The sequence below is a fragment of the Chinchilla lanigera genome, unplaced genomic scaffold (genome assembly GCF_000276665.1).
Source record: "Chinchilla lanigera isolate Chin_1 unplaced genomic scaffold, ChiLan1.0 scaffold00076, whole genome shotgun sequence".
NCBI lineage: Eukaryota > Metazoa > Chordata > Mammalia > Rodentia > Chinchillidae > Chinchilla > Chinchilla lanigera.
The window spans coordinates 3,107,793-3,134,139 of record NW_004955477.1 but is presented as its reverse complement, the minus strand read 5'-3'; positions in this window follow the sequence as shown (position 1 = coordinate 3,134,139).

The following is a 26,347-nucleotide window of genomic DNA, read 5'->3' as shown; positions in this document are numbered from 1 at the left end:
GTGCAATTGTGATTCTGTGGGAAAGCCTTCAAAAGGGGAAACGGTGCCTTGAGGGTACAGAGGGCCGTGCCCAGCTGTGACTGCATAGGATGGGGCAGGAGCTAGGGAAGGCAGAGTCCTGACAGATAAACCAGGCCCTCTGCTGTTCATGCCTGTTCAGCAAAAGCAGCCCAGTGATCCTTGAGGACCTTCTTACCCTACTCTTAGTCCACAGGGGTCTGACTGAGTCCCTGGCAATCTGGCAGGGAAACTCAATTCCGAGAGTGTCTTTCCACAGGGGGCGCTGTCCTCACAGGACTGCAGCCACCCCATCCAGCCACGTCTGAAAAAAAGCAAGACTGCTGCACTTTGGGTGACCTTAGCCACTAAACTCTTTCCTTGGCCAAGACCATTTTTAATAGGTTCCATAAAGTACATCCATAGCTGTCCCTCTCCCTCCCGGTAATAGAGGTCCTTGCTCAGCTTCTGGAGACCTAGCTTAGGGCCTAGCAGGGAGTTAGAAACCACTGCACATGACTGCTTAAAAACATGATTCATATTTTGAGAGTGATCTACCATCACGGTTGCCCTGGGACTGTGGGACTTCGGAGCTAGAAAAAGTATGAACAGTCTGAGCAAACTTGGACAGTGGATCACCTTAGCTTTTCTTCATCTCCTCCTCTCCCCTCTGTACACCTGCACTTCCTGGGGAAAGCAGTGGGAGGTAGAAGGCCCAGAGCGGAAGGGCAGCCTCTGGAGTCACAGCTGGGTCCCTCATGGAGTCCGTGCACTAAATCCACACCAGGTCTCCTCCCTGTCAGGAACACACCATCACTGGCCATGCTGAGAATTCTGCTGACCCAGAGCTCCACAAGTACTGGGCTAGGTCATTCCAGAAAAAAAAGCTAAACCAGAGCCATCCCCATGCAGAGATGTGGCACTCCCAAAAGGGCCACTTACATAATTTTCTGACACATCGCTGGTGTTTGCACAACCAGCAAGTGCCTCTCCACAGTGTTTTCCATTTGCAATTTGATTTTTTTTGCCTAATTGCAATTTGATGTCAAAAGAGAAAAGGCTGTGGAAAAGAAGTTTTTAGAAAGCAAGATTCTTTCTGGCCTCTTGTTCCACCAGCCTCAACTAGGTGCTGTTGACTGGTAGAAAGAATAGCTAATTTTACATGCTCATCTAGACCGTTAAGGACACTCTCCTGACTGCAGTGTTCGGCAGTCACATAGGACCCGGGGGTCAGTCTCCTGGGCTGGGGACAATCTGTTTGAGGGGAGAAGGGCAGATGCTGCTTGGAGCAGACTGACAGGAATTGAGCTGTGAATTTCCTGCTGGAAACCTTTGCAGCCGAATAGAACCAAACTCCCCCTCTCCCTACCATCTCTTCCCCCTTGCTTTCTCTTTCTGTCAATACACTATTATCTCCAGTGACTTCTGCCCTCCCAAGAAAAATGAGTCAGGAAATAGACAATATAATAGGAAATCTGGCAAAAGCACATTTCCTGTCAACAGTATGCCTTACTAATAGGTCGTCAGATGAGTATTTTATTAGAACAACGATTATGACAGCTACAATATTTCCAGAGACAAACTAGGGTGGATCTGAGTTAGAGGAATTGTGACAAGAGTTTTGCCAAGAAACAGCATGGGCTTGGGATTTGACTGCAGATCTGGGAGCCAAAAACATACCCGCTCTAATCTTAGATCTGGCTTCAAGGGATGCGTGGCCCAATGCCTGGACACAGACACTCTCTTAGCTCCTCCTTTCTCCCTCTGTAACCTGAAGTGAGTGATGCTCACCCCCAGAGGCCTGCGGATGGGGAAGCTCTAGGCAGACGAGGACCTCCAGGTGCTGAGGGCCCCAGAGGCAGCCAAGAGCAGCAGCCTCTGCCTGCCGGCTGGCTGCTCTTTCTAACTCCTTCTGGCTCCTTCCATAGTCCTCAGGTGGCTGAGCTCTGATTGGAACAAGATAGCTTTGCTGCCACATTCCCGCCGAGCTGGGGCTCCAAGCTGAGGCCCATGCAGTGGGTGCTATCTAGAGACACAGACACCTTCAGAATAAAGGGGGAAGGGAAGCAGGAAGGTCAGAGACTGCAAAACTGTCTCCTTCCTGTAGGTGCCACAACTTGAGTGTCTCCCAAAGTTCATGTGTTCAAAACTTCATCTCCAGCGCAGCAGTGTTGGGGCTGGGGCGTGAGCACAGGTAATGATGTCACTCCTGAGGTCTCTGCCCTCTGTGAGTGAACTACAGTCATTATCTTGGGGAGGGTGGGCGGCTTGTGATAAAAGCAAGTTTGGTCCCTTGGGTACTCTTCCCTCACCCTCTCCTGTCCTTCCACCTTCTGCCAGGGGAATGACACAGCACCGAGGCGCTTGCCAGATGCGGGAGCCATTCTCCTGGACTTTCTTCCTCCAGCACTGTAAGCCAATAAATTTATTTTATTTATAAATCACTCAATTTCTGGTGTTCTGTTATAGCAACTCAGAGGGATTATTACAGTCTGCTTGCTCTTCTATCTTTGGAGCACCCTGAGTGCCTCAGAAATCAGAAACACGGTGGTGAGGGGCCCACTCACAGAACTGAATTCAAACACCAAGACCTTGATTTGGGGCCCTTTTGGAGACACCAAGCACAGATCAAAATATTACTTGCAAGTGATGACTGTTTACCTCCCCCAAAGGACTCTGCATTCCATGGGAACAAGGTCCAGTCTTGCCTTGCTTTCCACTTTTCCTGGAGTCTAAGGTAGCCCCTGGGGCCTGGTAAATACTCAATAAACTATTGAATGGAGGAATCAGTCAATCAATCAGTGAAGCTTTTAACTGAGCAGCTGCCCCAGTACACTCACAACTGTATTATTATCTCACTCACATGTGGGAAAAAATCTACCCCTTTTTCTCAACTCAAATGCTTAGAGTCTTATTTCCTTTTGTCCACCCGCTCCCTCAAAATGCAAGGTAAAGTTTTCCTTCTCCTGGTTTGGGGAGCACCCAGCATCCAGCAACCAGCAACCAATCATCAAGTAGGGATTCTCTACGCATGTTCTGAGCCTCCATGGACGAACTGCTGCAAGGTTCTTTCACTGGGGAGAGGTGGGAGTCAGTGGTTTGGAGTGGAAGTTTCTTTGCTTCACAACCTGGGAAAACAGGCAAAAGAGGAAAGCACACTTGATCGGCCCTGGGACCCAGAACAGTGAAACGAGTGGAAGAATTAATTCATCTCCTGAGTCGAGAGCCAAGAGGATAGCAAAGGGGAAAGAAATACGCAAGTCCAAGGGGATCTTCATTTTCTTAAGAGCAAATTAATTTCCAATGCTTAATCATCAAGTAGGGATTCTCTATGCATGTTCAATTTCAACCTTCATCCAATTCTGAGACAATAAAGCCCTCTCCATCAGGTTAGCAAAAACAATAAATAAATAAAAATGAAATTAAAGGGAAAAGGAAGAGGCAAAAGATCTGAGGGCTTTGTTTTTTTTTTTTTAAATCTTAATCTCCAGTACAGGGTCTATGAATAGAACCCCCCAAAAACAGCAAGAAATAAAAATCAATGGTTAGGCAAAAACAAGAGTTTATTCTTAAGGAACAAAAATATTTTATGCAGCAATCAACTATTCAAGCTATGGAACCGTTTCCAGATGAGTAAGTGGAATGACCAGAATTACACTCCTGCCAAGGGTGGCTGGTCCCTTCCCGCCACACTTGTCCCCTCACCCTCTCTCTGTGAGCCCCAAGGTCCTTGGGCTGATTTTGGAGATGACAACTCCAATTCCTTTCAGCAAATTATCAAGTACCTACTGTGCCCAAACATTCTCTAGGCTCCTAGGGCCCAAAAGATGGGAGGCAATACATGTCCTTTAGCAGAATGATTATCTAAGTAGAAAATTGAGCCAAGGATCCCCAAAACTACACATCATGGCAGGAACCCCATGAAATATACAAAGCTCCTTTGCATTTGCATTTTCCTTGAGGTGGAAAGAGTATATTTTCAATCATAAAGGAAATAAAACAAAAGATTTAAAACTACAGAGGAGAGGGGCTGGGGATTTAGCTCAGCAGCAAAAGCGTCTGCCTGGCAAGCGCAAGGTCGTGAGTTCGGTTCCCGGTACCGGAGAAAATAAATAAATAAATAAATAAATAAAACTACAGAGGAGAGCCGGGTGTGGTGGCACATGCCTGTAATCCCCGCACTTGGGAGGCCGAGGCAGGAGGATTGTTGCGAGTTCAAGGCCAGCCTGGACTACAAAGTGAGCTCAAGTTCAGCCTGAACTGCAGAGCAAAACCCTGTCTCAAAAAGACCAAAAAAAAAAAAAAAAAACTACAGAGGAATATAAAATGAAATCTAAATCTATATACCACCAATTAAAGATAATAAGGGTCCACATTTTGACCTACTCCTATCTTTTCAGTCTTTGTCTATCTGCATATATAAATATTTATATTTTCTAAATAGCCAACAATGTTCATATATTATATCGCCAGCAGCTTGCCATGCCATCAGGTACTCTTTGAAAACACAATTTGTAAGTGGTAGGATATTTCACCGTATGGTCGCACTCTATGTACATGGCCATGACATCTGGAGTATGGAGTTTGCCACCACTGCTCTAGACTCTTTCCATTCAGGAAAATGTAAGTAAATACTACAGCAAATCTTCTTATGTTGGGGGCTGGGGATTTAGCTCAGTGGCACAGCGCCTGCCCAGCAAGCGCAAGGTCATGAGTTCAATCCCTGGTACCGGAAAAAAAACAACAACAACAAAAAAATCTTCTTATGTGGGAATCTCTGATAGCATTTCCAATTTTTTTCATAATAGAGATTCTTACAAGTGGACTTATTGGGTTTAAGGAGAAAAGTCTAAGATCTCCAGATACATATGTCAAATTGGATTTCTGAGTGACTGCATCAAGTTATACCCTACAGGCAATTTAAGTGATTGTCTGCTTGCTGTCTGTTGGCCCCCTTTGAATGCTATCACTTTTTTAAAATTCTGGTACAGTACTATAGTATTTTTAAAGTAGAAGTTCCTTCCAATATGTTCAATTTGGAGTTTTCCTAGAGGAAGTTGGATTTGCAGTGAAGCCGAAAATGTGAAGCGTTGCTTACCGTGGAGTGGGTGGAGCTCTAGGTACTGGGGGGCAGGACTCAAAGTCAAGAGGTTAGGGTTAGGATTAGGGCTGAGGCAGGAAGGGGTTCACACATTTCAAGAATGCTGGGTAGTCTTGTTTGGTTGTGTGAGGGAAGGTGTGAGGAGCTGGCTGAAGGGAAAGTGGTGGAGGAGACAGACAAAACCTCTTGAATGGCAGCATAAGTGAGCATCTTGTCATTCCTGGTACATAATGGGGCGGCACTGAGGCTGGGAGGGCCAGGCTATGACCTGCATTTCCTTCTGGAAGACCTCTCTGCCTGGATGCACTAGGGAGACCGGAGAGGAGAAGAGTCCACAGGTTGGGAAGCTGAACCTGCGAGGAGACAATGACCACAAACCCTCGGAGATGGAACAAGACCCTAGGATTCTAGCATATGCACCACAGACAGCAGCGGAGGAAGGGTGTATTTTCTCTCTGCTTGCTAAGGTGGAGCTGGGCTTCCTCCTCTTCTGTTGAGTTCCAAGCACAATGTGCACAACACGCAGAGACAAAATGAGCACGCCACTTAGATTCATTCATTCAACAAGTACATGAGCAGAAGCCAAATTCTGGAAGAGGAGATGCGAGGACAAGGAGGAGGCATCTGCCCCAAGGGGAGACCTGGAAATTTGCTTCTGGCCCCTCAAGCAAGGGCTCAGGCAGCTGCACACAAGTAAGAGCAGAGAAGGGGTGAGTTCTTTGGCCAAGCCCTTGTCATGGTGACTGCGGTCATCAGAGAGGACGTGCTCTTTTTCTGGGAAAAAGCTGGCGTCAGAGAGAGGCTCTGGCTGAGGTGGAGGTCTGAGAGACAAGGAGTCTGGTCTCGTGTTTGCTGGTTAAGCGAGGCCACTGTTCATACCTCTCTTTTGTAGCTTGGCCTCCCCTGTTACCTCTGCACGCTCGCTTCCACATCAGCTGTTGCCAGGTGTGCCCACTGCCTCCACCCCAACAATTCCAGGTCCTTCTCATGACCTCCTGCATCAGGAATAGTTCGAGTCTATCATGAATAGGGCAGGGAGGACACGGGCAGTGTGCTGCGGACCTGGAGGACAGGCTTACCAAAGGATGAGGCACACACAAACCTACACCTTGCACAGAGCTATAGCCAACCTAGGTGGGGTTCCAGGTTCCCAGAGAGGTCGAGGGTACCCAGCACAGGCCCTTTCCTTGAATTTCTGGAAGAAATCATCTGCCCCTCACCCCAGGTTGGTTTCCATGCTGATCACACGGTAGTCACACAGACCCTGCCTCTTTGATGGACTCTGGTGAGCTCAACACAAAAACAGACAAGACAAGACCTCCTTCTCCACACCAGTGGTGTCCAATCCACTCTGAATGCAGCACCCATGGATCTGTTTCAGATAACACCGCTATCTCCCATCGGCACACTCTGTCTCCTTGACAAGTTGATAACGTGCGACAGTTCCAGAGGTCAGCATCATCACCCTGACTTACAGATGAGGATTCCAGGGCTCAGCAAGGTGATCCCACATGCCCAAAATCACCCAGGGAGTGCAAGATGCAAATCCAGGCCTTTGGACCCCAGCCCCTCTGCTCTTTCAACATGAGGCCTGCCCTGCCAGTACCCAACTGAGGCCTCATCTCTGAAGAATGAACATGCTTCAGCTTGGCTTACCAGGAGGGACCATTTGAGCTATCAGATGAGCATCCCAGTTCCTGGAGATGGGACTGGAGTGAAGGTGATAGAAACAAGCAGTCTTTAAAGACATGCCAAAGGTACAGAGCCAAGTTGGTGAAAAGAAACAAACAGTATTAAAGAAGAATCAGAGCCAGGTGTGATGGTGCACACCTATAATCCCAACACTTAGGAGGCTGAGGCAGGAAGATCCCCATGAGGTCCAGGCCAGCCTGGGCTACATAGTGAGTTCAAGGACAGCCTGAAAAGTATAGTAAGACCCTGTCTCAAAAAAACCAAAAGTAAATAAAATGAAATGAAATAAAGAAGAATAAATGCCAAGGCATAAAGAGAAGCCAGGAGAAATCAGAAGAGCAGCAGAGCCATAATCAGATGTGACTGAAGTAATTCAGAACTTTCAAACCAGAGCATGCAGCCCCCTCCCTGTCTTTTCCTCCAGCAACAGCATTCTCCAAACCAAGACCCCAGGCATGCCCCTGGCTTCCTGCCTCCCCATTTCCTCACCTAATCACCCAATAGACATTGCCCTTCCTCTCTGTCCTTCATTGCCACCCAGGTTCAGATTCTTGTTGTCTCTCCGCAGCCCAGCAGGCCCCCAGATTTAGACAGTCTCTAATCCAATTGTGAGGGGGGACTCCCTGGCTTGTGGGGAAAGTTGAGAGTCCTCACTGCTGCCCACCAGCCATGAGGAAAGGATCCTTTTTAACAAGATGGGCTGGGGGACTCACACTTGGAGACATGCTCTCCTGGCCAGGGCCCCTGTTATGTCACTTCTCCAGGAAAGCCCTGAAGGGATTCTTCTCATCAAAAGATGGCCTCTAAGTTAGTGTAGGGCCTCTCAGAGCCCCCCAGCTTCCTGCTGACCCCCATTTCTGGCTGCACCTGACATATCAAGTTGTTGTGTCCCTCCGGGTCTGTCCTTGCTCTGTAAGCTTTATGGATTCAACAGCAGCTCCCCAAATCCCTCCAGGACCAGCCTTCCCATCAGACCAAGATGCCTCCTCTTGCTCCTTTCCTCTCTGTGGCTTCCCATAGGTGGGGTTGGACTCTAAGAGGGTCCTATCAGTGCCACCCCGTAGGGCACCTCCTAGGCCTGCAGTCTGGGGTGGGACTCTGCACCTTTAACCAGCATCTCGGGTGATCCCATGAAATGCTCAACTTGGAGTGTCACGCACTTATCTTTAGAGGCAGAATCCTGCCTTAATAAGAGCAACTAGACATGATGACATATACATCTATACTGCCAGCTACTGTGGAGGCTGAGGCAGGAGTATCACAAGTTTGAAGCCAGCTTGGGCAACCTAGTGAGAGCCGTCTCAAAATTTAAAAAAAGTTACAAAGCGCTGGATGTATAGCTTAGTGGGAAAGTACTTCCCTGGTATGCAAGAGGACGTGGGTTCAATAACCAGCACCACAACAAAGAAGAAGGAAGAGAGGGAGAAAAAAAGGTGAAGGAGAAACAGAAGGAGAAGATGAGAAAGAGCTGGCATGAATTGAGCATCTACGATGTGCCAAGCATTGCCTTAAATACTTTACAAATAGTTGCTGTAATCCTCATGACAGCTGTTTATTGCCCCCAATTTGCAGGTAAGAGTACTGAGGCTCAAGTCAATCACCTGAGTAAAATCATTCTGCCACTGTCTCACAGTCCAAGGAGGAAAGAGAGGCCACTGAAAATTGTCATTTGAAAGGAGTCTATTAAAGGAGAAATTTACAGGGCTTTAGGGATGTAGCTCAGTGACACAATGCCTACCTGGCAGGTGCAAGGCCCTGCGTTAGATTCCTGGTACCAAAAAAGAAAAAAAAAAAAAAAAAAGAGGAATTTACAAATGTGGAGGTAAAACTTAAGAAAACCAAGAAGTGTTTGCACAAGCTTTGGGGGCTAGTGATGGCGGGGTTTCTGACCACTCCTGGCCCCAAAGGACGAAGGGTAAGAGCCACAGTCTTCAGTAGAGAAGTGCATCTAGTATGGCAACTGGCAAGGAGGGAGCCAATGAATACACAACACACCTCACTCTCCTGCCATCTCCCATCTCTGGCCAGTGCTTCCCACTGACTAAGCTCAATCAGAAGCCATGAGGCAAAGGAGCCCATGATGTTGGTCCTGTAAAAGTCAGCCTCCCAGTACATAAAGTGGAGTCCAGAAAGGGTAGAAAGAATCTGGAGGAGCGGTCAGAAAGTCCAGCTCCATCTTATGGCCACCAAAGGCAGAGGGAGCTAGATTTGCAAGCAGATCCTTCATCCCTATCCTGCTCCAGCCTGGTATCTCCAGGATAGCCTGGCACCTGGCACTGTGTGCCTCCTGGCACCTGCTTGTTGTCGGATTAAGTGAATTAATTTCTGTGCTGCCAAGAGTAATACATATGGATACTGAAATCAAACCTGGGTTGTAATATCTAGCTTCGCCACTTAGGAATGTGTGATGTTGGACAGTTCACTTCCCCTGAGCCTCAGTTTCCTCATCTGTAAATGTTGTAATCTTAGCACCCCCCCTTACAGTTAAGTAGAATACAAGACAATGTGTCTATCAAGCCTCAACAAATGCTAAGTACTGTTGCTACTGGTGACACAGTGCCTCATAGAATACGTACACTGTGCTTGGGTGATCTAGACATGGGAAGCTTGGCTATTTGCTGTGGTTTGGATATGGTCTGAGTATGTCCCCCAAGGAGTCCTGTGTGGAGATGTAACACTCATTCTGAGAGACTGAGGAGAGACACTTAATCTGACTATGATGTTTAAGGTGAAACCTTTGGGTAGTGATTAAGATAGATGAGGTCATGAGGGTGGAACCCCATGACTGAATCCTAGTGGCTTTGTAAGAAGAGGGAGAGAGACCAGAAGACACACACACATATGCACGCGCTTCCTGTCTCCTGCCATGTGATGCCCTAGGCCATCTTGGAACTCTGCCAGAGAAAAGGCCACAGATATCTTGGCCTTGAACCTCCAGAGCCATAAACTAACTTCAACCCCTTTTCCTTACAACATGTCCTATCTGTGGTACTGTGTCATCAGCAGCAGAAAGCAGACTAATCTATCATTTGTGGTTCTCACTCCTTGGAGAGAGGAGGTAGGAAGAGAGGTCAAGAAGGGCAGGTAGAAGGGTTTTCCTTGAGGTCATGGCCAGTTGGTCACCTCTTGCATCCTTGCCCTAAGGACGAACAACCCTCTGCCTTCATTAGTCATGAGTATAGCATCAAGCAATAAGTTAATTTCTAACCGTGGCACTTGATAAATTTTCCATTTACCTCATTAGTTTTTACAGCCTGCAATATTGGTGAGAACACTTCCAATTAACCATATGGGAAGCTTCAGTATGGAATCACAACAATTTTTTAAAAATGTGTTATTTAACCAAATAAGAATCACAGTCCCCAGAAATAAAGATGCTAGAAACAGTGCTCACATCCCAGGAAGGAGGCACTTCCAGGAGTCCTGGCACCCAGGGTTCTGGGCTGGGGGGCCTCACCTGGACAGGAAGGGGCTGAGCTGGGCACTCTCCCTCCCTCTGGTTCCTAAAGGGAGCTCTGAGAAGGAACCCAAGTGAAGTCTGGACCTTTCACTGAGGCCAGAGCCCATGACTGGGTATCAGGAGGCCTCCTTCCAAAATCTAACAAATGGTGGTAAGATGCTCCTTGTCAGTTTAGCTATTAAGTATCTCTCAATTCTTCTCTCACTTGATCACAAAAAGGCTGTGAGATGGGAAGTGGCTTCCTGTCTGATAGTTAAGGATACCAAGGACCAGATTACAGGACTAGCAAGATCCAGTAGAAGCCAATGGTCTAGTAGGAGCTCAGGCAAGTTTCCTGAAGCGGATTCTTCTCACTGCACCATGGGACTTGGAACAGGAGAAGGCTGAGGCCTGTCCCACGCTTTGTCCTTTCCCAGGTGCTTGGATTGTGCAGTCAGCAAATTCCCGGGCACCAGCCCCCCAGCCTTGCACTTAGCTTGTGGTTGAAGCTGAGCCAGCCAGTAGTCCATGACCTTTACACTGCCAGTGGACCAAGCCATGGGCATAGGACCCAGCTGTGTCCCCAGAAGTCAGCATCCTGGAATCTAGAGAGAGGCATTCAGAATTCCAGCCTTGGCTAGGCATAGCGGCCCACTACTATAATCCCAAGCCTCCTGGAGAGCCTTCAAAGCCAGCAGGCAGAGGCCGAAAGACGCGGGGTGTAGGGAAGGGAAAGAGAGGAGAGAGGACAGCTGGTGTACTGATGGCGCCCCAGATCTCACTGTCCCTGAGACCAGTTCTATCCCTGCCCATCCCAATAAATGCCCCTGACCACAAAAGCTGGCTGGAGTAGAAACTGACCAGAGGAACTAGCTCAGCTGCTTTCAAGCAGGGGAGAAAATTTCATTTAATTCTAAGTCTAAATGAAGTGTGAAAACTACCAGGATGGTAACCCATCTGGCTGACATACTGGTTTTCACAGAGTATCCCCAGGAAAAACCCCAGGATTTACCCTGTGGGCACTTCTATCTCCAGTACCATTTAGGGACCCTGACTTTCCTTTCCCCCTGTGCTCTAGGTCCTCCAAGCAGGGAGCACAGCCCTACAGCCAACTCATCCTCTCTCTGCTCAAAGTGGACAAGGTCCAGGTCTCCGCCCTTGGTCACTGTCCTCTGCAAGGGCCCAGGCCTGAGACTGGCAGCTTGAAGACGTGGTTCTGACTCAGAATCGACTACAACACTGAGGCTGCTGCAGCTGCTTGTGTCAGGCGCCCAAGCCCAAGTGGCTCCATGAGTTTGGACTTTCCTTATACTCAGAACGGGAAACCCAGCAGCAGGTGAGTCAGCAGCTGGTCCCTGGCTCAGTGAGAGGCCTCGGGGTGGTCTGGCCACCTGGAGGCACTGAAGGAGGATGCATGGGTGAAATAGGGCACTTTTCTCCCTCCCACTGGGTTCCTGTAACCCTCCCAAGTGCTGACCGAGTCTCTATGCATATGGCTGTAGCTCCCTCCTGACAAACCCTCACCCTCCACACCCGTGACCCAAGCTCCTTCCAAAAGGCTCTTCACCATTCTTTTCTTAATGCCAAGTGCAGCATTTGGGTTCTTACACCTTCTTCTGTCCCTACAGCCCTAGGATATTGACAGTGTCCTGTACATCCTAACATCTGGGGGGAATAAGGTCCTCCTCACTCCCTTTGTCTTGACAGCTCTTCCATCATCTCTTTCAGCAATCTCTAACTTCCTGTTTTAAACACCTGAGTGGTGCTCATTTCCAGGCTAGAACCCAGGTAGTACAATGATCATCCTCCAGCTTTGTTCACATGGCTAAAGATAGCTGCTCAGCTCCAGTCATTACACCCTCATGAAGCCACATGGAAAGTCAAGGATGCCCAGCAGGAGTCGGGTGTGGTGGTGCACACCTGCAATCCCAGCACTCAGGAGGCTGAGGCAGGAGGATTGCCATGAGTTTGAGGTTACGTTGGGCTGCATACTGAGTCCAAGGCCAGCCTGAATTACAGAGTGAGAACCTGTCTCAAAAAATAAAAGAAAGAAAGAAAGAAAGAAAGAAAGAAAGAAAGAAAGAAAGAAAGAAAGAAAGAAAGAAGAAAGAAGAAAGAAAGAAAGAAAACCACAAAAACAAATTCAAGAAGATGATTTCTCCTTGCTTGTTTCTTTTTATCTTTTTTGCCAAGGAAGGTAATCTCTTCCCAGAATCTGGTCAGTGTGTGTGCTCTAGCTAGAGGAGGTCAAGAAGGCAAGTATCCAGCATTTTTTAGCCTCTATCATGTGAGATGGGCTCTTCAACCAAGAAGGGAGGGGTTAATGGCTGCTGAGTGAACAGCCAGTCATGGCTACCACACTTTCCTTGACTGTGACCTTGGCCAAGCCACCTCCCCTTCCTGGACCTCCGCTTCCTCACCTGCAAAATGGGGGAATCTTAGGAAGTCAATGTCTTTGAGTTGTGTTCTTCTGGTTTTTGAGTTCCAAGGAGGTGCCTTAGGGGCTGTTGTGTGGACACTCTGGGGACAGGAGACGGGGTCTGAGTGGGAAGGATATCAAGTCTGAGATGGGGTCTGAGTGCCTCAATATCAAGAACAGTTTCCTTTGATCATTTTGGAAATAAATAAAAGGTTTTTGCTGGATTTGCTGATTTTTAAAGCCCCTTGTAGCTCCTGCAAGGACTGAGATCAAAGTTGTAGATCAATTTATAAAAATGAGGGAATAACCAGGATGATGCTCTTGCTAAGAATGATCCATTAGCTTTGGGGGTTACTCATAATAAACTTTGGAAATTGATTAAGCTCCTGGCTTTGGGCCAACTACTAACCCATCTGCACGATGCTTCAGCCTCTGCAGCAGGGAGCAGAAGATGTTCGCCCTGAAATACTTGTGACTCCCTCTGTTCACTCCAATTATGAGAAGGCAAACCCTTTACATATATACAATTATTTTAAACTATTTATCTTGCACAGAGGAATTGATCTTTGCAGGTCTTTCTCGCTGGCCTTGACACTGACGGATCGCCTTAGAGATAGCCTCAGATAGGGAAGACACGGCCTCTAATGGATAGCTCTCCTCATCTTAATTTCTCCCCTGGAGGGTCTTCTCCATCTGGAATGGGCCTGATTTCCTTTCATGGATTTAACTCTGTAAGTGCCACGCTGGTGACAGTGCTCACTCAATTTCTGTTTTCTGAAGGACTTCCCTGGTCTGAGAAAGCAGAGGAGTCCTCAGAAAGCCCTGAGCTTTGGCAGAGCATCGGCCCTCCACGGAGGATAACCAGCACCATATGATAGTGGCTTCCAAGAAAAGCTTCTCTGTGACCTCTGTAGCCACAAACACCAGACCCTGAGTTTATGTGATCCTTTCTCGCTCTCGAGCTCCTTGAGGCTGTCTTTTCTGTAAGCACCCTACACTCTACCAAATACAAATTAGACAGTGCAAGTGATAGCATCCCCATTTTACAGATGGAGAAACTGAAGCTAGAGGAGACAAATGGTTAAGTGGCTCAAGTAGGATGACGAGCTCAATGCTTGAAACTTCCACTGATCTACAAAGCAGAGGTGGTAGAATACCTGCCTGGCTGTGCATTCAATTCCCCAGGACCACAAAACAATAAAAATAAATTTAAAAAATAAATATAAGCAGATAAAAATATAAAGAAATACACCACTGAGCTTTTATTCTCTAGGCTTTTATTAAATGGAATCAAATTTTATATCTGTTCTGCAACTTGCTTTTTACAGAACACTCCAAATCAGTATGAACATTTTGGCTACATTTGTCTTTTTTCTACAGCTTAGGACCCCAATACTTAGTATGCCTCTGTTGTGGGTTAGCTTAACTGGTCTTTTATTGACAGACTATAGGTCTTATTTTATTTTGTTTCTGTCAGTGGTTTTTCACCATTAAAAATACTGTTGCACTGAGTCTCCTTGCCTGGGCTTCTCACACATGAATGAGTATTCCTCTAGAGGAAAAAAGAAGGGAGTTCTAGTGTTTGTTTTTTGCAGTACTATAGATTGAACCCATAGCCTGGAATGTGCTAGGCAAGTGGTGTACCACTGAGCTACATTCCCAGTCCTTTTTCATTTCATTTTATTTTGAGACAGAGCCTTTGTAAGTTGACCAGTCCGGCCTGGAACTTGGCATCCTCCTGCCTCTGCCTCCTGAGTAGGTGAGATTATAGGTGTGCATCACCATGCCTAGAAAAATTTAGTATTTCCGTAGGAAGAAAGAGATCATACACTAAGCGTTTTTTTTTTTTAGTAGACTGGGAAAAATATCACAACATACGTGAAAGACAAGGTATTAATAATCAGATTATCTAAAGAATATTTCAATTTCATAATAGAAAGACAACTCAATAGAAAAAGGGGCAAAGAACACAAACAGGAGATGCACAGAAGAAATGCAAGTGACCAGAAGCATATGGAAAGTTGCGGAAGTTCACTACTAATCAGGAAAAGGCAAATTAAAACAACAGTAAGATAGCTCATTTACTCACCAGTGTGGCCACAAGTTTTAGTTAGTCATCAGACGTTGACAAGAGTTCAGGGAAGAGGCTACAGTGTTGGAATACAAATCAGGCCTGTGCCTTTGAAGCTGTCTTCACATCCATAGTTTCCTGACACAACAGTGTCTATTGCTGCCCACTGGTTTATACTTGTCAGGTACCATAAACCCCAGGTCCAGGTCATAGTCAGTAACAGCTACACGTTTGGTCAGATAGGCCTGGATTGGCCAGGACTGACTGATACCTGCACCACCCCACTACCACATATCCAAGCAGGGCTTTCCGAACTGGACTCCTGCCTCAGGCCTTCAAGCAACTCTCCCTGTTCGCAGAGAACAGTGACCCCTCAAGTTAAGGCAAGGCCTTTCATGGGGGCGGGGGGGTAGATAGTTCTGAAGAGACCATGCACAGTGGTCATTCTTGCGTGTCATGGCACACAAGGGACCCAGCTACGACCTGGGCAGTGAAGAACACACCCAGTATCTCTCCACTCAGAGGAGGGTTCTCTGCCCCCTCCTCTATACCTGCAATACCATTTGGGTCTCTGGGCCTTTCCCCTGGTTATCGTGTCCACCAAGCCTGACATTTCACTTCTCTGCCCCAACAGATGGCTTTGGTTAAGGCCATACCTGGCTCCTACAGCCACTGCTCCCTTATGTGGGACCCAAGTTCCAGCTGGGCTTCACCACCTGATCTTTCACTGTGCCCTTCCCCCACCCATCACTGCAGGTGGCAACCCAGCCCAGCCGTGTGACAGTCTTGTCAAGCACATATCTCAAACCCAGAGAAGCCACTTAGAAGCTCTATTCATGAACTTGCACCAATCCTGTGAGCAAGACTCCAGGGGAGAGTAGCGAGACAGCCTCGCTTCGTGCGACTGTAACAGGCTTTTCTGATAGGACAGGCAAAGATAAAAGCCAGCGAAGGCCATAAAGTCAGTTTATGTAGGTGGAATGACAACTCATAAAGGCAAACATAAATAAACAACTCAAAATGAACCTCAAGCTTGCAGGCGGGAGCTCTCCAGCTAAGAGGACACTGAGGTCACAGTGGAGGGACGGAGGACTCTGGGAAACCGCTTCCTGGTTTCCCAGGACCAGCCTGGAAACTCTCCAGCCTGTCCAGTTCACTTGTCCTGTTATATCCGCAGTCCCCACCCCCACAGGCCGGAAAGTCAGAAATCTGGGCCCATATCAGGTTCTCCAGGAAAGCACAGCGATCTGAAATATCCCTGCAAATATTTCCTATTTTTAATAACACCGTATCAATTTTCAAACAGAGTAATGATCTCTGTTACTTTTCAGGAAATTATGTTTAATATAGTTTACTAGAGCGAAGGAAGAACAATTTAATTGAAAGAGCTGCTATGAACCATATTTAACCTCAGATGTACTAAATGGAGTGTCTCAGAGATAAGTTATGGTTTTTAATTTAACGTAAACTATTCCGTGCATAAGCACTGTGTTTTTGCCACTCTAATAATGACTGGTTTGGGTTTATGAACTGTTTTTTCGATGGGCTCTCTCCTCCAGTGAGGAAAGAACATTCCTCGCGAATGTTAAGCCCGATCTGAGGGTTTTCCACACAGAATGTGACTGAGCGGCCCCACAGCCAGGCAGACCCCTCCCTCCCCGCGTCTGGAGATGCCCATGTCTCTAAGGCAATGCGGCTCAGCGCTGGAGAGGACGCCCTGGGTTTTGGAAAATGTCCATATTTCACCACCCAAGCTGATCCTAGGCCCGGCTGGCTCCTTCACTGCTCTGATTAATGGATTCCAGCCACTGTACCAGCACCTTCAATGAAGTTTCACATTTACCAAGATTAATTGCTGAATGAAAAATATTGAAACTTTATTATTCATATGATTCATTTGAGGGGATAATCCCAGGAAAATGTAGTCTGTGGTTGAAGTTAATCATTTGACAGTAATCGATGGGAAGCTGGATGGAAGGAGGCAGGTGGAGCGTCTCACAGACTGACCTACTAGGCTGCAGGGGGTCAGGTGAGTCGTGGGGATTGGCACAGATGCTTGTAAGACAGATGCTTGCTCCGCCCATCAAGGGTCTATCAAGTCACTTCTTGGGTGCTGTCTTCCCCCAGCTGAGGCTTTAGGGAGTCCTGTAGTGGCCAGACAGCTGTAGCCTGCTTGATTTATTCATATCTCTTTCCTCATGTATTCACCTGTTTGCTTCTCAGAGTGGACGTTTGATCTTTTTTGGCCACCTAGGCATTATTTCCCCTTTATTTCCTTTTGAGAAGCTGTCTGCACCCCAATCCCCAGCCCTGCACCTCAGGTAGACTCCTGGGGAGCGCATGTGACCAGGCATTAGCCAGTGATACTACTGCATTCCTCTGGCCACAGGGATTGGTTTAGAAATGGACACATGACCTAACCAGAGCCAATGAGATGAGGTAAACCCTTTCCTGGGAAGGATAGGTTAGAAACTAACACTTTTCCACTCCCTTGGGAAAGCTGAGCGTCTGGAATGCTGGAGCCATAGGATGCTTCTTGCCAACTCAGAAGGTAAGACAACAGCAAACCATGAGAGAAGCACAAGTGAGACACGGGAAGAAAGTGAGTCCTGGTGATATCATCTGGGCCCTGAATCAAGCCATACCTGAAGCTAGCCCGATTTCTTAACATTGGACTTTTTTAGCTATGTGAGTGGTGTATTCTGTCATTACTTTGATTGAGGTTTTTTCCCCTCAGGGACCCTGCATCTTGAGTGAAATGACAAAAGGACAAAAAGTCTTTGTTAGTGGCTTCAGGATGAGGCTGTAGGTTAGCTCTTACCCTCCAGACTCCTGGACAGTCTGTTAATGTGTGTTCTTTATGTGTATGGTTTTAGAGGTCAAACCCAGGGCTTCATGCATGCTAGGCAAGTGCTGTACTGCTGAGCTACATCTCCAGCTGTTTTTAATTTTATTTTGAGACAAGATGTTGCTAAACTGCCCAGGCTAGCCTTGAACTTGCAATCTTCCTGCCATGCCAAGTAACTGGATTATAGGTGTGTGCCACCATGCCCAGTTCATGTATATATTCTTAAACCTGAAGTTTCTCTAGCTTCCCTGCAGTGATTTAAACTTCTGGATACCCTGCCAATAGCTTAAGTTAACTGGTGTCAGCTTCTCTTCCTTTCAGTTGGGGTCCCTGATGCAGTACAGAGGCTGTCATGGGTAGCACAATTTCCCTATTTCGGGGGCTGGATCGCTGTTGTCCTAGGCTGCATGGTGACCATCCATCTGAAGACCTAGATCTGCACACATCACAACGGACAGAGCTCAGAGACGGGCAGTTGAAGGAAACAATCACCTTGATATCACTATGAAAGTGTTCAAAACCCCATAAGCTATTTAGAGTTGCAGACATACATAGTAAAATTATTAACATAGAATAGGAATGACGCATACCAAATTCATTTCAGGGGCTGGGGATTTAGCTCAGCAGCAAAGCGCCTGCATGGCAAGCACAAGGTCGTGAGTTCGGTTGGACAGAGGTCATGAAGGAGGCCTCAGTGTAACTACACTATTTCATTCCCCAAAGCTACAGCAAAGCAAAATGACAGAGCCAAGGTGTGTTAATCCTGATGCCAAAGGGCTATCGGTTGTATTATTCTCTATGCTGCTCTGAGTAAACTCAAAGTGGGCATAGTGGCAGACATGTATAATTCCAGCTACTCAGGAGGCTGAGGCAGGAGGATCACAAATTACAGCCTAGCCAGGGGAACAAAGTGACCTAGTGAGAGCCTGTCTCAAAATAAAATTCTATACAGGGCCAGGCATGTAGTTCAGTGGTCGAGGACTCGCCAAGTATGCACAGTGCTCTGGGTTTAATTCCCAGCACTGTGTAAATAAATAAATAAATAAAACTCAGACAAAGCCCTCCCTCCTACCCCACTCAAGACTGAGTTAAAGGGAGTCCTCAGCTGAGATCCTCAGCTGAGATCCCCTCCGAGGTGGGAATGCTAATATAAAGCAGAAGGAGACCTGGCCTTGGAAGTCAGGTTAGAGGGAGTGATGGTCCTGCCTAGGCAGACCCCGAGACAGGGAGTATGTGTGTGTGCCATCCAGGCCAGGCGGAGAGAGTGTAGGGAGCCAGGGGAGAAAGGATGTGTCAGCTTGGGTGAGGGGAAGTGTGGTGAGGGGAAGGAGCCAGAACAAGACTTGTTCTGGCGAGGCCTTAAGGGACAGTGGAGGGCTGAACACACAGGTGAATTTGGAGAGAGATACACATAAGTGCTTTGAAGCGTGCACGTTATTTACTGGTCCTTGTTTTAATATAGCACATTATCAAAATCAAAACCATGGAAAGTACTGAAAAAGTCCAAGAAGAAACCAACCACCCATCATCTCATTCTGCAGATACACATAACCATTTTGAATGTTTAACGAAGCTCTTCCTGTTTTGGCTACAAAAAACAGATATTTGCCAAGTGTCAGGCATCAATAGAAACACAGAGCAGTTGAAACAAAGTGTGTGTGTTGGAGGGTACTGTTTGTGCAGTGATTTTTCTGTTGAGCACATAGAAGAAACAAAAGAAACAAAAGCAAGGGGCCAGGGATGTAGCTCAGTGGTGCAGCACCTGCTTGGCAAGCGTGAAGTCCTGAGTTTGATTCCAGGTACCAAAAAAAAAAAAAAAGAAATAAAAGCAAACACTTCCTAAATTTTACTCTGTACAGACACTACACAAAGGCTCTACTTACCTACACAAACTTGCTCAACCCTCAAAAACCCATGAAGGAGCTTGTTGCTATGAATTCCCATTTCACAGAGGGGGAAACTGAGGCCCAGGCAGAGTAAATGGTCTATCCCAGGTTACATGCCTGATGGATACATTCAGGTTTCAAAACAAGTAATTCTAGAGCACCTCTCCATGGTCACCCATAGTCCTGCCTCTGAAGAAGGCTGACATCTGCTACAAACACACTGTACATGGCCTGAGCTCTGTGCTGCATTCTTGGAGACATGATCCCCTTCCATCTACACAGAAAGGGAGGGCATTCAGCGCTGTTACCCCATTCCACAGACGAGGCTTAAAGAGGGCATGATCTCTAAGTCACACTGTTGCTGGGCAGGCATGGATGACTTCAGACCCTAGCTGCTTCCCTCTGCCTGGCCCAGGAGCCAAGAGCTTTCTGGGCCAGCCTCCTGCTGTCCACCAATTCTGCTGGCTCCCTACTATCACTTGAGGAATTTCCCATGCTGAGCCTGGCAGCCTTCAAGCCCTTGCTGTCTCTGCACATGGCTTCCTGGTGGAGGTTCGCTCAGAGGGTGGCACAGGCCCCCACGTCCCAGCCAGCCTTGCCAGCGAGTTCATTTGAGCACAACTTTGTGCATCCGACCGATGAATAATAAATTTAATAATTAAAGAATAATTAATTACACCTGAAACTTCTCACTTGGGGGTACAATTAGCCTCTGGAGCCTTTAGAATGAGTTGCCGGTGACTAATTGTGCCCTCAAGGAGGCATTTGTAAGTACAATTAATTGTATGCAAAATGGAACCCACAAATACTTGGGAGCATAAAAATTATTCCCACAAAAAGAGTTTGTTCAAAAGCCAGGCCCTGATTTTTTAAAAAGAGCCCTGTGGCGTGTTCCCCAAAGCAGCGCAGATGCTGAAGGCCTCTGTGGGGGGCCCTGCCTCCACCAGCTCAAGGGTCACCTGAGCGCACAGGCTCCACGCTGTGGGGACCCCAGGGCTGCACACAACAGTGCAGAGCATTGTCTTGTGACTTGAGTCATTAACTATTTAATAAGAAATCCTGGGAATGGAAAGAGCAAGACGGAGAAACCACGACTTGAGGTGCAAACCTCCCTTTTTTGTTTCTTTTCAATTTCTTGGTCAAAGTCAAAATTCCTCCTAAATTGCCAGTCCTTTTGTTCTTGCTCTCACCTGTAGCTGGTTCCAGTCATCCTTCCACGGAGGCCATGCCTTGGAGGAGGACGGACAGGCACTGGGCCTCCTCTGGCCATGTCATCATCTTCCCCAGAGCTTTCAGTGACTTCAGTGACAAAAGATCCAGTCCAAATTCCTCAGTGGTCTCCAAGTAGCAAGTGAACTCAGATACTTCTCACCATCTGCTCACCAACATTATTCTCCCCCAAAACCTCAAAATGACTAACTGATCTCTCCTCCTGTGCTTACACTTTCCCCTACATGCTGTTCCATCAAACATATCCTCCCACAAGTCACATATACACACACATGTATATACTGAACATACAAACACATAGATGCATGTGCACAGCCACACCCAAGACATACACACGTACACATGTGCATGCTCATGCCCACAAGCACACACAAGCACACATGTTCACACCTATACATGCATGCAAAACTCACACATCCACAATTATACATTCAGAATGCACACATACATAAATACAACATGTGTGCTCCTATACACACACATGCACCCAGACTATCTACATATACACACATATTCATCCATACACGTTACACAAATACACATGCCCAGATAAAGAGTCACGCATGCAAACATTGGCCAGCTGTCAGATGTTAGTTGTTTTCCCAGACTTGACACCAGCGCTCCATGGCTGCAATGCATCTCCCTGCCTCAGACCAGTCCTGGGGGCACCTTGGTGCTTGTTCTCCAGCAGAGAAAAGCCATTGCCCTCACCCCTGAGGTGGAGAGTCCCCCCAGCGGAGCATCCATCCTATGCTGGAGACTAAAGGGCTGCCATGGTGACCAGGACAGAGCTGCAGCCTCCCACGGAGGTAACAACCTCAGAGAGCAAGAGGAGGAGGAGCCTTTCCAGGTGGAAGGCAGAAGGACAGGTTGGAGGAGGGAACAGACGGAGGCAGGCAGATGGTGGTACTACGGATGCCTTGACTGTGTTTGACAAGGGATTTGTTCTGAGCATGTTAGACTTGAACTGGGGAGCCACTGAAGACTCTAGAGATGAACACAAGCAATAGAGGCAGCTGGATTGACTCTGCTTGGAGTTAGAATGCTCTTGAATTCTGCTTGTGTTCCTGCCTTTCTTTGTCACCCAGTGAAACCCTATCAAACCTTCCAAATTCTTCTCCACTGTCCCAGCTCCTATTGCTTCCTCCCAACGCAATATAGTGTCCCTCTGAGAGGGCAATGGACGCCTCCAGGAGATGCCTGGGAAGCCTTCTGTTACTTTGATGGCTGTCCATGTCTCCTCTTCAGCCACTGGGTCCTGGTCACTTTCTATCCTGGGGCCAGTCAACATTTGGAGACAGCACAGGCCTTCCGGAGGGCAAAGGTAGAAAACAGCATCAGCCTGCCTGCAGCCCAGCTACTCGGGGAAAGAGTGGACAAGCACCATTTTACCAAGCCAGGTTCTTGGTGTTGGTTATTTTCGTACTGTTTCTGGAAGGCAGACCCCTTGGGGAGCATGAACATTTTATGCCCTGGGTCTCTGGTTAAGGAGGTCTCCATTCTCTTAGTTTCTTCTTGACAATTCCTCAGTGTTTCGCTCCATTGTCTTCTAGGGCTAGTGTGGAGTCCCAAGGGCTGCCAATCATCCAGAAGCCCCAGGAAAGTAACCACACAGCACAGCCATCTGCGTATCTCATGTTTGCAGTGTCAGGGGCTTGAGCAAGTTTTAATGAATCCCAAGGATGGGTTCAAGTGGAGAACAGGGCCAGCCCGTTTCAGAAAGCCTGATGCCCCGCAACATGCTGCCATTTCCCAAAGCACAGGACACACTTTGAGAAGACCAGCCAAAGAGAGCAGGCAAACTTCCCAGAAAAGGTGGGCTCTGAAACAGTCTCTAAAGGATGAGCAGGAGTTCATTAGGAGCAGAACTAGAGGGAGAAGGGAGAAAAAGGGAGAAAAGGGAGAAAAAAGGGAGCGGAGTCTCACATACACAGTCTTGTGAGGACTGGGAAGGCAGTGGGGGTGACACAGGAAAGAAAGAGAAGGAAGCCTGTGGTCCATGCGCAGGAGAGAACCACACTGTGCTGGTGTTGTCAAGGTTTGACCTTCCTCCCTCCCCGGGAGCATGGGAAGGCAGAAGGCTCCAAACTCCAACAGCCGCCCATCTCCCAGATCCCCAGATCTTTTTTTTTTTTTTGATACTGGGAATTGAACTCAGGACCTTGTACTTGCCAGACAGGGGCTTGTGCCACTGAGCTATATCCCCATCCCCAGATCCCCAGATCTTTAAGGAATATTAGAAGCATAACTGAGGCTCAGCATGCATTCTGCTCTGTTAAAAGGGCTTTGGAAGGGTGGGTCGTCCTCTGCAGCACACCTCAGCCAGGGACGAGGATGACAAAAGTTCACAAAGCAACCCTCCCACATGCGGCCTTCCAAGGCTTCTAGGAGACTCCTCCAGAGTTTCCACCCCCATCCCTCCCACTATACCTCCCCCTCTGACCCGGGGAAGCCAATGCACAGAGCTATATGGATGGAGGCAAGAGGAGGGTAAATCACACCTGGCCTCAAATACCAGCCACAGCAGGTGATCTGAGGCCCCTGTGCCCCCTAAATTGATGCTGTGAAGATTCGAGCAGAGGCCTTGATATCCCACAGCTCTCACAGAGAGAGCAAATGAGGCTTCCCTGTCACAGGTGAGTGCCATTTATCTGTGATGTGCCCTCAGCCCCAGTGACATGGTGCAGATCAGTATGTCTCCCTGTCTGACCCTCAACATCTCAATTTTTAGTCTGCATTGAAAATCCTGCCTAATTAGGAGGCTCTCAGACTGGCCATCTATTAATTGCAAAAATTGTGATTCTTAGATTGAGTTAATTGCTGGTATCTCTATGTAATGTTCCCCCGAGACATTTTACATTACAGTAAGTAAACCCCCCATCTGAATGCAGAGAAGCGAACCCTGGCTTTATAAATACATGCTTATTTTTATGGAAGGCACAGTCCTGTAGCCTCCCTTACCTCAGCACCCTCTCCTGCCTTACCACTTGTGTACAGACAATTACATAAGAAAAGGCCTTGAAGGAATGTTAATAGTTACTTGTGGCAGAGTTAGCTGATAATTATCATTTCTTTATCTCTTTTTTGTGTAAATCATTTACATTAAGTAGGGTTTTTTAAAATAATTAGGAGGGGAAGTGCTGTTTTCATTTTGAGAAAAGAAGAAAACTGCAACATGAAATAAAATTTGGCCCAAAAAACCAAAACACTGAAAATGTTCGTGCTTTTCTTTTTTTTTTTTTTTTTGGCTTTTTGAGATGAGGTCTCGCTATGTAGTTCAAGCTGGCCTTGAGCTCACTTTGTAGCCCAGGCTGGTCTCGAACTCGCAACACTCCTCCTGCCCCAGCCTCCCGAGTGCTGGGATTACAGGTGTGCGCTACCACGCCCAGCCTCTGTCCGTGCTTTTGACTTTGTGGTTGCACTTGGGATCAGTCCTAAGGAAATAGTCTCAAACACAAACAAAGCTTCATGGCCCAAAAATATTAATTACAGCAGTATCAATATTAATAAAATTGCCAACAACCTCTAAGGCAACCAAAGGGATAATTTATGGCACAATCGTATGATGGGATAATTATGACATTTTGGAGGCTTTTGAAGAATTTGTCTCAACATAAAAAGCAGGCTGATGTCATAATACTGCAGGAAGAACCAAATAAAAATAACCACCAAAAAAAAAAGGGGCTGGGGATTTAGCTCAGCGGCAAAAGCGCCTGCCTGGCAAGCGCAAGGTCGTGAGTTCGGTTCCCGGTACCGGAGAAAAACCAAAAAAAAATAAAAATAAAAAAAAAACCACATTTGCTTTAAGAATAGAGACTCACTTAGAAAAATGCATGATCGACTTGGTGAAGCAAATTACGTCCCCAGACAAGTTGAAAACAGACCCTTCCCCACTTTCAAGATGATCACAGCAAATTTTGCCACAGCCTGAAGTGCTATGATGTCTGTAACAGCTCACAGCCCTCACAACGTTTGTTCCATTATGGGGAAAGCCAGGGGTGACTGGGTGTCTGTACGGAGAGCAGGCTCTCCTCAGCCACATTCACAATGCAGTTGTTAGGGAATAATGCAGGAGGCTGCTTCTGCACACTCGGGCAGCACTCCAAGCCCCAAACACTTCCTCTGTCAAAAGAGGAACATCACCCTCATTCTCTGCTGCTGAATGGAATCTAGATTCTGAAAATGGACAGTCGCACCCACTTGCAGGAGAGTACTCCCACTCTGTCACGTCACCCTCTTCTGTCTGAGACACCGGGAACGTTCTCTCTCTGGTTGCCACTGCCTTGAGGACAGGCTCTCCTGAAGAGCCGCTGCCACCCTCTGCTCACAAGAGCTCGCGCATTACCTCTGTGGTGCACGGCCAAACACCTGCGACTTACAGAAGAGACAGCCCAAATGTGAAGGCTTTCTAGTCCCACGCTGCTGGAAGGTGCTTTTTTATGTTCTCTATCGCTCTCTGTCTCTCTGTCACCGCTCCCCCCAGCCTCTGTCTCTGTCTCTGTCTCTGTCTCTGAGTAATGGGGACTGAACTTCACACTGAGCTACATTCCCAGTTCTTTCTTCATGTTTTAATTCTGAGACAGGGCCTCACTAAGTTGCTGCATTGCCCAGACAAGGCTCAAACTATCTGGTAATCCAACAACTACTTTGAAGATAACAGTATGCAATATAACAACCATTGTTAATTTCCTATCATCTTGTTTTGAAATTCTGCATCCTCTTCACTGTTTTTTCCTCTCTTAAAAAAAAAAAAAAAAAACTCTTGCAATCCTCCCTGCCCCAGGGTCCCAGAGTGCTGGGATTAAAGCACAAACCACAGTGCCAGTTTCATATGGACTCCCTTTAAGCCAAGACCCTGAAAAGACATCTAGTGGGTTTGTTTGGAAGAGAAATTGATGGTGATTGTGTCTTGTTTTTACATTCTTCTTTTTTAGTTGTAAAAGTAACACAGTAAAACCTGGTACTGCAAGTAACTTGTTCTCTGAGTGTTCCTTGAGATCAGCAAACATTTCTGATAAATTTTAACTTGATAAGATCTATGTCCTGTAGGGTTGGGTGTATAGCTCAGTGGCACAGTGCCTGCCTGGCAAGCTCAAGGTCTTGAGTAGGATTCCCAATACCAAAAAATAAAAATCTGTCTTGCAATATCAGTAGTATATTGCATGATGCCGAATGTCACATGATCACAAGTGAGGCAATTGTTCTTTTCTCCCTCCCTCTCTTTCCTCTCTCCCTTCCCCCTCTCCCCGCCCCCTCCTCGCCCCTCTCCTTGTCTCTCTCTCTCTGACTCTCTCTCCTCTCTTTCTTGCTTGAGATTATGGGTGATCTCCCAAAAAACGTTGTAGAGATCTTATCTGCAGAGGAGGAGGAGAAAAAGGCAGAGGACTTCTTCACTTCAAATGAGATCAGGGAGATGAGTAAAATATGGGAAACTGTGCAAACTTTTGTAGAAAATCACTACCAGAATAAGGCTGTAGCAGTGCAAATGATGATCTGTTTAACAACAATGCAATGTCACATTTCTGAGAAATTCTCAAAAGGAGGCAAAAGCCAGTGTCACTGGATAGGTTCCTTGTTAAAGAATTGAAAACACCATACCACAGCGATACATGTGCACCAATGTTTATAGCAGCACAATTTGTCATAGTTGAATCTTGCAACAAC